Genomic DNA, 10,428 nt, shown 5'->3' with positions numbered 1-10,428 from the left:
ATCTTGAGCATGGTGGATTTACTTTTCAGAACAGCTTGAAAGGTTATCCATTAACCCAAGAGTGAAAGAATACAAACCTGGCCCACAGCCAGTTCCTGGGATGAATGCAAAGAGGATGACATTGCTAGATACCAACTGGTATGCAGCCACCTTCGACGTGGTGACTCTTTCCTTTGGACTCCAAATCAGGGGAAAGGCTTGGCCAAACGCTGACACATCCCCAGCACTAGCGAATCAGAGGAAGCAGTCGGGTTAATCTGTAAAGCCCACCACATAAAAGACCTTGCTTCCTCCCTAACTCGCTTGCACCTGTTCCGGCACCTTGACAAACAGACCTCCTGAAGAAAGAGTGTTTTGCGCTGGCTTTGATCACTATGCAGGCTTTCTTGGGACTCTTCCTTTTCTCTGTCCTTCTCACCACAGGTAAGCAGCACCTGTTAGCCCTCTTAGAGCAGGGCATGATTTTTCCACCGGGCTGAAGAGGAAGAAACCAAAGCCAAGCAGGCTTCCCATGATATTGTTGGGTTGCTGTGTCCAACCAACATTGCTCCTCAACCCTGGGAGTAGTTCAGTAGCTTTATTCATGCATATATTCAAAACTGGGCCAACCTTCTGGAAAGAAGGGTCCTTCCTGCCCTCTTTTTCCATTCCTGCTTTCCTTGGGATTGAAGATTCCAGAAACTGGTGTTTCTCAGATGTCTCAAATGAAACCTTAGATGTCAAAGTTTGTATGATCCCTTTGAGAGCCAGCGTTGTGTTGTGCTTAAGAGTGGCAGACTCTAATCTGAGGAACTGGGTTTGATTCCCCACTCCTTCTCCACATGCCGCCAGCTGGGTGACCTCAGGCTCATCTCAGTTCTCTTAGAACAGTTCTCATGAGGCTGTTTGCCTCATGGGACACGGCATGGTGTCGTGGTTCAGAGTGGCAGACTCTAATCTGGGGGACTGGGTTTCTCCTCCACGTGACACCTTCTTCTGTGAGGATCCTGCATTGTGCGGGGGGTTGGACTAGGTGACCCAGGAGGTCTCTTCAAACTCTTTGATTCTATGATTCTGTAACCCATGCTGGTATTGTCAAACATGGCTCTGTTAACAGATTACACCACAGAAATAGAAGAAGAAGAAGAGTTGGTTTTTATATGCCACTTTTCTCTACCCGAAGTAGTCTCAAAGTGGCTTACATTCGCCTTCCCTTTCCTCTCCCCACAACAGACTCCCTGTGAGGTGGGTGAGGATGAGAGAGCCCTGATATCAGGAGGTACTCTCTGAGCGATGGAAGAAATAGCTGGAAAGTCAGAAGTGCAGAAATGCATCATGCTTACCTTTCCAAAAACTGGATTTTTTTTTTTTTACGGAAGCCAGATTCTGGCCCTGAAGACCAACCCTGAAAATCTTCTGTCAACTCCTGCTGAAATATAGGAGGTAAAATTGTAAAGTTTGAAGACAAAAATCCTGTGACGTAGGTGGAACTTGCGAATGCTTAGACAGCCAACATGGGTGAATTTAATTCAGATGACCATCAGGTATACTACTGTGGACAAGAATCTCGCAGAAGAAATGGAGTAGCCTTCATAATCAATAAGAGAGTAGGAAAAGCAGTCTTGGGATTTGTTGTTGTTATGTGCGAAGTCGTGTCCGACCCATCGCGACCCCAAATTTGCTGGCATATTGAGTGTAGCATTTTTACTGCATCGTCCTTTAAGATTTTGAATAGTTCAACTGGAATGCTGTCACCACCACTAGCTTTATTGTTGCTCAGACTTCCTAAGGCCCATTTGACTTCACATTCCAGGATGTCTGGCTCCAGGTCAGTAACTACCCCACTGTGGTCATCAGGGATGTTAAGCTCGCTCTTGTATAGTTGCTCTGTATAATTTTGCCACCTTTGTTTAATCTCTTCTGCTTCTGTGAGGTCCCTACCATTTTGGTCCCTTATCATACCCAACTTTGCATGAAACGTTTTTTTCATATCTCCAATTTTCTTGAAAAGATCTCTGGTCCTCTCCATTCTATTGTTTTCTTCTATTTGTTTGCACTGTTTATTTAAGAAGGCATTCTTATCTCTTCTAGCTTTTCTCTGGAATTCTGCATTCAATTGGGTATATCTTTCTCTTTCTCCCTTGCCTTTCACTTCCCTTCTCTCCTTAGCTATTTGTAAAGCTTCCTCAGACAGCCATTTTGATTTCTTGCATTTCTTTTTCTTTGGGATGGTTTTAGTTGCTACCTCTTGTACAATGTTGCGAACCTCCGTCCATAGTTCTTCAGGCACTCTGTCTATCAGATCTAATTCCTTAAATCTATTTGTCACCTCTACTGTGTATTCGTCGGGGATATGATTTAGTTCATACCTGAGTGGCCTAGTGCTTTTCCCTACTTTCTTCAATTTAAGCCTAAATTTTGCAACAAGAAGCTCATGATCTGAACCACAATCAGCTCCTGGTCTTGTTTTTATTGACTGGATAGAACTTTTCCATCTTTGGCTGCAGAGCACATAGTCAATCTGATTTCTGTGTTGACCGTCTGGTGATGTCCATGTGTAGAGTCGTCTCTTGGGTTGTTGGAAAAGAGTGTTTGCTATGACCATTGTATTCTCTTGACAAAATTCTACCAGCCTGTGCCCTGCTTCATTTTCTACTCCAAGGCCAAACTTGCCTGTTAACCCGGTTATCTTTTGGCTTCCTACTTTAGCATTCCAATCCTCCATGATGATAAGCACATCATTTTTTGGCGTTTCTTCTAGGTGTTTTAGGGCTTCATGTTGTTGTTATGTGCGAAGTCGTGTCCGACCCATCGCGACCCCATGGACAATGATCCTCCAGGCCTTCCTGTCCTCTACCATTCCCTGGAGTCCATTTAAGTTTGCACCTACTGCTTCAGTGACTCCATCCAGCCACCTCATTCTCTGTCGTCCCCTTCTTCTTTTGCCCTTGATCACTCCCAGCATTAGGCTCTTCTCCAGGGAGTCCTTCCTTCTCATGAGGTGGCCAAAGTATTTGAGTTTCATCTTCAGGATCTGGCCTTCTAAAGAGCAGTCAGGGTTGATCTCCTCTAGGACTGACCGGTTTGTTTGCCTTGCAGTCCAAGGGACTCGCAAGAGTCTTCTCCAGCACCAGAGTTCAAAAGCCTCAATTCTTTGATGCTCGGCCTTCCTTATGGTCCAACTTTCGCAGCCATACATTGCAACTGGGAATACCATAGCCTTGACTAAACGCACTTTTGTTGGCAGGGTGATGTCTCTGCTTTTTAGGATGCTGTCTAGATTTTCCATAGCTTTCCTCCCCAGGAGCAAGCGTCTTTTAATTTCTTTGCTGCAGTCCACATCTGCAGTGATCTTGGAGCCCAGGAAAATAAAATCTGTCACTATCTCCATTTCTTCCCCATCTATTTGCCAGGAATTGAGAGGGCCGGATGCCATGATCTTTGTTTTCTTGATGTTGAGTTTCAAGCCAACTTTTGCACTCTCCTCATTCACCCGCATCAGCAAGCTCTTTAGTTCCTCTTCACTTTCTGCCATTAGAGTGGTATCATCTGCATATCTGAGGTTGTTGATATTTCTCCCTGCAATCTTGATCCCAATTTGTGACTCCTCTAATCCCGCATTTCTCATGATGTGCTCTGCATACAAGTTAAATAGGCAAGGCGACAGTATACAGCCTTGCCGAACTCCTTTCTCAATTTTGAACCAGTCAGTGATTCCATGTTCAGTTCTCACTGTTGCTTCTTGACCTGCATATAAATTTCTCAAGAGACAAATAAGATGCTCTGGTATTCCCATCTCTTTAAGAACTTGCCACAATTTGTTGTGCTCCACACAATCAAAGGCTTTAGCATAGTCAATGAAGCAGAAGTAGACGTTCTTCTGGTACTCCCTAGCTTTCTCCATGATCCAGCGTATGTTGGCAATTTGATCTCTAGTTCCTCTGCCTCTTCGAAATCCTGCTTGTACTTCTGGAAGTTCTCGGTCCACATATTGCTGGAGCCTAGCTTGTAGGATTTTGAGCATAACTTTGCTAGCATGAGAAATTAGTGCAATGGTGCGGTAGTTTGAACATTCTTTGGCATTGCCCTTCTTTGGGATTGGAATGTAAACTGACCTTTTCCAATCCTATGGCCATTGTTGAGTTTTCCAAATTTGCTGGCATATTGAGTGTAGCACTTTTACTGCATCGTCTTTTAAGATTTTGAATAGTTCAACTGGAATGCTGTCACCACCACTAGCTTTATTGTTGCTCAGACTTCCTAAGGCCCATTTGACTTCACATTCCAGGATGTCTGGCTCCAGGTCAGTAACTACCCCACTGTGGTCATCAGGGATGTTAAGCTCGCTCTTGTATAGTTGTTCTGTATAATTTTGCCACCTTTGTTTAATCTCTTCTGCTTCTGTGAGGTCCCTACCATTTTGGTCCCTTATCATACCCAACGTTGCATGAATCGTTCTCTTCATATCTCCAATTTTCTTGAAAACATCTCTGGTCCTCCCCATTCTATTGTTTCCTTCTATTTGTTTGCACTGTTCATTTAAGAAGGCATTCTTATCTCTTCTAGCTTTTCTCTGGAATTCTGCATTCAATTGGGTGTATCTTTCTCTTTCTCCCTTGCCTTTCACTTCCCTTCTCTCCTTAGCTATTTATAAAGCTTCCTCAGACAGCCATTTTGATTTCTTGCATTTCTTTTTCTTTGGGATGGTTTTAGTTGCTACCTCTTGTACAGTGTTGTGAACCTCCGTCCATAGTTCTTCAGGCACTCTGTCTATCAGATCTAATTCCTTAAATCTATTTGTCACCTCTACTGTATATTCGTCGGGGATGTGATTTAGTTCATACCTGAGTGGCCTAGTGCTTTCCCCTAGTTTCTTCAATTTAAGCCTAAATTTTGCAACAAGAAGCTGATGATCTGAACCACAATCAGCTCCTGGTCTTGTTTTTACTGACTGTATAGAACTTCTCCATCTTTGGCTGCAGAGCACACAGTCAATCTGATTTCTGTGTTGACCGTCTGGTGATGTCCATGTGTAGAGTCGTCTCTTGGGTTGTTGGAAAAGAGTGTTTGCTATGACCATTGTATTCTTTTGACAAAATTCTACCAGCCTGTGCCCTGCTTCATTTTGTATTCCAAGGCCAAACTTGCCTGTTACCCCGGTTATCTTTTGGCTTCCTACTTTAGCATTCCAATCCCCCATGATGATAAGCACATCATTTTTTGGCGTTGCTTCTAGAAGGTGTTGTAGGGCTTCATAGAACTAATCAACTTCATCCTCTTCAAAGAAGAAGTCCGGGGGAGAATGACAAAAGATGGCACTGTGCTAGCCTGGTTTATGCCGGGCTCTTGAGCCATGCTGAGGGTCAGGAGCAAATGCACCTGGCAGACCTGAGCAGATACGCAAATCTTGCTCCAGGAACCGGGAATGGCATCCTGAGGGTCCTACAGATCCATGGATACTGATTTCTCCGGATCTCCGTGGCATGTGCTCAAGGTCATGATGGCGCCCTTGTCGTAAATAACTTTCTAAGCCTGAAATGACCAGCTGACCCTGCATTCTTCCCAGATCATCTTTTACCAGACTGACAGGAGCTGGAGTCTGCAAAAGTAAAGACTGTGAGTTTTCTGGCTTTTCTTTTTTTTCCCCACAAGCTCTCCTCCCCCCCCCCCACCAATTTACAAGGGAATCCTTTCGTCGAACGGGAGACAAATCAGCTAAATATACTCGTTAATCAAATAAATAGTGGGGGACGCTGACTTGATACGGAGATCGACAAACTGATCATTTTGAATCGCCCGAGCTCCCGCGAGACCTCACGAGACTTTCTGTTTATAGTTTGTGACTGCCTAGAACTATGGAAAAATTAACTAAGGCACAGCTCTTCCATTTGTTATGCGAAGGGAACTCAGAGATACTGAAAGCAGTCAACAAGGTGGAAAAGGAAATTCAAAAGAATAAGAAAGAGCTCTTAGATAGAACTGACGGTTTGAAAAAAACAGCTGATGAAAACACAACTCAGCCAACAATACATCAAATGAGAATTCAATGTCTGGAAGTTAATCAACAGGAGGGGGAGAGAGCTAGGGACGTAAAAATCAAAAGCACCTTGGAAGAACTTGGGAAAACAGATTTAAGGAAGGAAAGCACCGAAAACCTGGAAGTCTATTTAGAGCAGGAAGTGATTTGGATCAGCAAAATAAACAGAGTCTATTCAAAGGAGACAGCATGCAGGAAGCATTCAGGAGAGATATCTGTGCGACCAGAGGAAGAGATCTGGATTGACAAAGTATACAGAGCCTACTTAAAGGCGACTGTAAGCAAGAATCAAGTAAGATACTTTTTTGGCCCTGACAGAAAGGCAACCAGAAATACTCTATGCATCAGGCGACACTGCTGAGTGTGGTGGATCAAGTAACACAAATACTTCAAGACACGCAAGCAGATGCATCATGGAAAAGAACACAATTTCATTTTCTGCGACCACCTGAAGAATGTGATGAATAGTGGAGCATTCTCTTGGCTTCCTGTGGGAAAGACAGCAGCAGTAACTCTTAGGTCAGGGCCAATATATGAAGGGAACTGACTTTATACTACTTAAGACAATAATAGAATATATTCTTACTAGGAATAAAGCCCATTTTAAAGGGGAATAAAATGGGTGCTAGGGCGGGCGGGAGAAGGCTGCGCAGCCCCCCCCCCCCACCGGCAGGTCTTCCGGAGGCGTCTCCCGGCCGCTGGAGCGGCCTGGCTGGGGAGGGCCGGCGAGGCTTCTTCGACGCGGCCAGGCCGCTCCAGCGGTCGGGAGAAGGCGAAGCCGAACCCCCACGGGAGGTCCTTCGGAGGCTTTTCCCGGCCGCTGGAGCGGCCCGGCTGGGGAGGGCCGGCGAGGCTTCTGCCGGCCCCGGGCGCTCCTTCACTGCCGCGAAGGAGCACCCGGGTCAGGAAGAAGCCGGAAAATGGCGGCAGTGGGAGGAGGGCGGCTGGAGGACTCACCAGGCAGGCAGCGTCTTCTGATTGGGCCCTACAACACCTTCTAGAAGCAACGCCAAAAAATGATGTGCTTATCATCATGGGGGATTGGAATGCTAAAGTAGGAAGCCAAAAGATAACCGGGATAACAGGCAAGTTTGGCCTTGGAGTACAAAATGAAGCAGGGCACAGGCTGGTAGAATTTTGTCAAGAGAATACAATGGTCATAGCAAACACTCTTTTCCAACAACCCAAGAGACGACTCTACACATGGACATCACCAGACGGTCAACACAGAAATCAGATTGACTGTGTGCTCTGCAGCCAAAGATGGAGAAGTTCTATACAGTCAATAAAAACAAGACCAGGAGTCAATAAAAACAAGACTCCGGGGAATGGTAGAGGACAGGAAAGCCTGGAGGATCATTGTCCATGGGGTCGCAATGGGTCGGACACGACTTCGCACCTAACAACAACAACAACAGAATCATGTCGAAGCCCTTCTATGTCCACTGTTTCCCATGCATGGCTTCATCACTTGTCAAGTTCATTTGATGAGAGGGTCTGTGTAACAAATGAAAATAAAGAAATAAATCATCACAAAAAAACATTTTCTGAATATAAAGCTGTTTTAGAGGGTTCCACCTGTGTATGGCATTCATATTCTTCCACTGCCAATTCATGTAGATGCCTCTCCATCCCATAGGCCTTGTGAAACTCTTTGTGTTCCCTTCACAGGTGCCTCTTTGGAGTGTGAAGCATGCATATCCCCAGGAAACAGCTGCCGTGGTATCATGAAGACTTGTCGTGATGGCCTAGACACCTGTATCACCATTGTGGGCGAAGCATGTGAGTGGAATGGATCCTTGGCCCATTTGTACCAATGAAAAGATTGTACTTGTGTGACTCCTAAAATATTTTGCAACACATGCCCACTTTTGGGACAGCATCCAACAACATACATCATTTTTAAAAGCTGCAATAACAATTCAAGCCACACTAGAGGACATAGAAAAGCTCAGGGAAATAAGCGTTTTTAAAAAAACGGCACGATTCCCCCAAACAAACAGCCTTTCCGAGATGTCTAAATCTATGAACTTAGAAGGGGTTAGGACTGCACAGATGACGACAAAAATCAGAAATTCTATACTCAAATTCCATTCTACCCTAGGGATGGGACAAGCTTGAAAATAATTGAATCAATGCTGATTCAAGAACATTTTGGGCTTATCTGAGGCGAATCACATAGCCCATCAATTTAAAGCAGCCAAATCAGCCCAAATCGGTATGGACTTGATTCATCTGATTCAAGATTTGGCTGAGAGCCCACCCTTTCCCAGGTATACCTTGGAAAGGCTGGGGGAAGAAAAGAGCACACCTGAGTCTCAGCTGTTTGGTGGACTCCTGACTCTGATCTGCCTGGGAAGGGTCTGGCAAAGGGAAGAGTATACCAAACAGCTGAGCTTCAGGCTCAGCTGCTTGGTGTGCTCTTTAAATGCCTTCCCCTGCCCTTCCCAGGCATTTCCTGCCGAATCTGAATTGTACCAAATTTTTCTTTTGTGTACATCCGTATTATACCCTAATACCAGGTGGATCAAAGGTGTCAGAAATGGCCAGAAACGCTTTGTCCAGGGCTCTTACCCAGTGTGTGAGCAACTTCTCATTGTCTTTATTTCCATATGACAGATGCTGTGCAATATGCCCAGTGCTAACGGGGCAATAAAAGCAAGAGGGTGAGCACTAGCGAGACACTGTACATGTTAATGTTTTAAACAGATTTGCGTTCTGAGAACAAATGGTATAATGAATTGGGTTTGCCCGTGTCCTTTATCAAGTCTATATCTCCTTTTCCAGTTCGACAAACTGACATTTATGTCAGATCTGGCCCTTGTACCCAATGTGTTCGCCATTGGGGGATCCCGGCCCCACCAAATAAAAAAGGTCAAGGAAACAGAAGCTGCTGTTCTAGAGGCGATCAAAGAGGGGATAGCCAAGTGTGAATAGGACTGTGATGTGGGTCATGCCTCCATTCCTGAGATCCTCAGGGGAAGTTTTTCAGTAGTGTCTATTTATGTCAGCCATCTTGGGTATGAAAAAGGAAAGGTGGGACATCAGTTGAATGGATAAACCTCTTGGGATTGGATTTGCTGGGATCGATGACCCACTTTACCTCATACTTTTGTTTTTCAAATCCAGCTGGGCATACGTTTATTAGGAAGAATTGCTATTCCAAGAAAGCCTGTGAACTACTGAAAGATGGAGGAAACTTCAATGGAGCTTTAATCAAAGAAGTCACATGCAAAGAAGTCACATGCAAGGCCCCTTCCACCTCAGCATCTCTACTCCTGGCACTCTCAGGACTTCTGCTGATCAAGTTCCTCTTCTAGCACACCTCCTGAAGATCTGAGAGAGCCATCAAAGCCTTTTCACTGGACCTGACCCCTCGACCTTTTAAAGAGATCAGGCCCCTAATGGCTTTTTTAGCGAGGAAAACAAATAAAAAAGATGAATGGACAAGGAACTGTAATTTGTCTTTTTTGTATTCGGTCAGGGGGTAAGTAAGGACTGATTTTCCCTAAGTCTACTTGTGGAGAGACAAAAAGGAAAGGAAAAATTGGCATGAATTAGGGATGGCAGGAAAGACCGGGGATCCCCCAGTTTTATAGCTGGTCTTCAAGAGACAGAGATCAGTTCCCTTGGAGAAAATGGCTTTATACTGTATTGAGTCCCCTGTCCCCTAAATCCTACCCGCTTTTGACTCCACCCCCGAAGTCTCCAGGTGTTTCCCAATCCAGAACTGGCAACCCTAGCATAAATTCAAAATCTGATGACAATACAAGGACCTCTAAGCCATCTTAATCATATTTACAAGCTGTCAATGGAATGATGGGACAAGCTCAGCTGAGTTGGGTCAGGGGCTGAGGCCGGTTGAATGACATTTTGTTCTTCTGTTAGGTCAAATGTCCAGCATCACAGACAACTGTGCCAGAGAGAGTGATTTTCTAAGCAAGATCAGTATTTGGACATTCTTGTCCTGATATTTTATCCTAAAAATTACCGCACTCAAATGATTGCCATGGCCAACTTCTCAGGGACAAAGATCAAGTTCTGTCTTTATATTATTCACACCAAGGTTGGAGTGAACAATGTGGTGTATTCCCATAAAGCTCTCCACAAAATGCTGCCTTGGAATCAGAATACACAGCTTCATTAGAGATGCAATTCAGAATAATTTAAGGGGCGGGGGGAGAAGATTGCAAGGAGCAACTGCCAGGAGACACGTGGCCCAAATCACATTAGCTGGTTCCTGGTTCCTTTCTTGGGTCAACTGCTCACACTACCAAGAGTATTATGGAACTTTGTGGAACAAAATCATTCTGGTCTCAGAAACTGGGTGATCCCAGCGAGCTTATAACAACATCAACAACAACAACTTTATTTTTACAGCCCTCCCTTCTTAGTTGGCTCTGGGTGGATAA

The 10,428-nt window shown here is 44.8% G+C and overlaps 1 long non-coding RNA gene across 1 annotated transcript; it reads left to right on the top strand.

Annotated features, from left to right (window-relative positions):
- Positions 1–310: 310 nt before the first annotated feature.
- On the top strand, positions 311–9,385 carry LOC143837056 (uncharacterized). Its single transcript, XR_013230894.1, has 3 exons — positions 311–423; positions 7,688–7,798; positions 9,146–9,385. It is a non-coding gene; the product is annotated as an uncharacterized LOC143837056 (long non-coding RNA).
- The last annotated feature ends 1,043 nt before the right edge of the window (positions 9,386–10,428 follow it).

The sequence above is a fragment of the Paroedura picta genome, chromosome 5 (genome assembly GCF_049243985.1).
Source record: "Paroedura picta isolate Pp20150507F chromosome 5, Ppicta_v3.0, whole genome shotgun sequence".
In the NCBI taxonomy this organism is placed as follows: Eukaryota; Metazoa; Chordata; class Lepidosauria; order Squamata; family Gekkonidae; genus Paroedura; species Paroedura picta.
This window is presented reverse-complemented; position numbering and strand designations above follow the sequence as displayed.